The following is a 1,201-nucleotide window of genomic DNA, read 5'->3' as shown; positions in this document are numbered from 1 at the left end:
ACGAGACTCAGAGGGTCATAGACACGGGTTCCCAGGTAGATGCCGTGTTTCTTGACTTCCGCAAGGCGTTCCATACAGTTCCCTACAGTCGTTTAATGAACAAACTAAGAGCATATGGACTATCAGACCAGTTGTGTGATTGGATCGAAGAGTTCCTAGATAGCAGAACGCAGCATGTCATTCTCAATGGAGAGAAGTCTTCCGAATACGAGTGATTTCAGGTGTGCCGCAGGGGAGTGTCGTAGGACCGTTGCTATTCACAATATACATAAATGACCTTGTGGATAACATCGGAAGTTCACTAAGGGTTTTTGCGGATGATGCTGTGGTATATCGAGAGGTTGTAACAATGGAATGTTGTACTGAAATGCAGGACGATCTGCAACGAATTGACGCATGGTGCAGGGAATGGCAATTGAATCTCAATGTAGAGAAGTGTAATGTGCTGTGAATACATAGAAAGGAAGATCCTTTATCATTTAGCTACAATATAGCAGGTCAGCAACTGGAAGCAGTTAATTCCATAAATTATCTGGGAGTAAGCATTAGGAGTGATTTAAAATGGAATGATCATATAAAGTTGATCGTCGGTAAAGCAGATGCCAGACTGAGATTCATTGGAAGAATCCTAAGGAAATGCAATCCGAGAACAAAGGAAGTAGGTTACAGTACACTTGTTCGACCTCTGCTTGAATGTTGCTCACCAGTGTGGGATCCGTACCAGATAGGGTTGATAGAAGAGATAGAGAAGATCGCAGCGCGCTCCGTTACAGGATCGTATAGTAATAGCGAAAGCGTTACGGAGATGATAGACAAACTCCAGTGGAAGACTCTGCAGGAGAGACGCTCAGTAGCTCGGTACGGGCTTTTGTTGAAGTTTCGAGAACATACCTTCACTGAGGAGTCAAGCAGTATATTGCTCCCTCCTACGTATATCTCGCGAAGTGACCATGAGGATAAAATCAGAGAGATTAGAGCCCACACAGAGGCATACCGACAATCCTTCTTTCCACGAACAATACGAGACTGGAATAGAAGGGAGAACCAATAGAGGTACTCAAAGTACCCTCCGCCACACACCGCCACCGTCGAGCGTGTGGGTATTGGTTGCATACACCTCGTCTTTTAACATTTCCCAAAGACAGAAATCACACGTATTTAGATGTGGAGAACTTATCCTCAAAAACAGTCTGTATTGTTG

This window comes from Schistocerca nitens, chromosome 8, assembly GCF_023898315.1.
Source record: "Schistocerca nitens isolate TAMUIC-IGC-003100 chromosome 8, iqSchNite1.1, whole genome shotgun sequence".
Lineage (NCBI taxonomy): Eukaryota > Metazoa > Arthropoda > Insecta > Orthoptera > Acrididae > Schistocerca > Schistocerca nitens.
The sequence above is the reverse complement of the archived record's forward strand: the minus strand, read 5'-3'. Positions refer to the sequence as shown.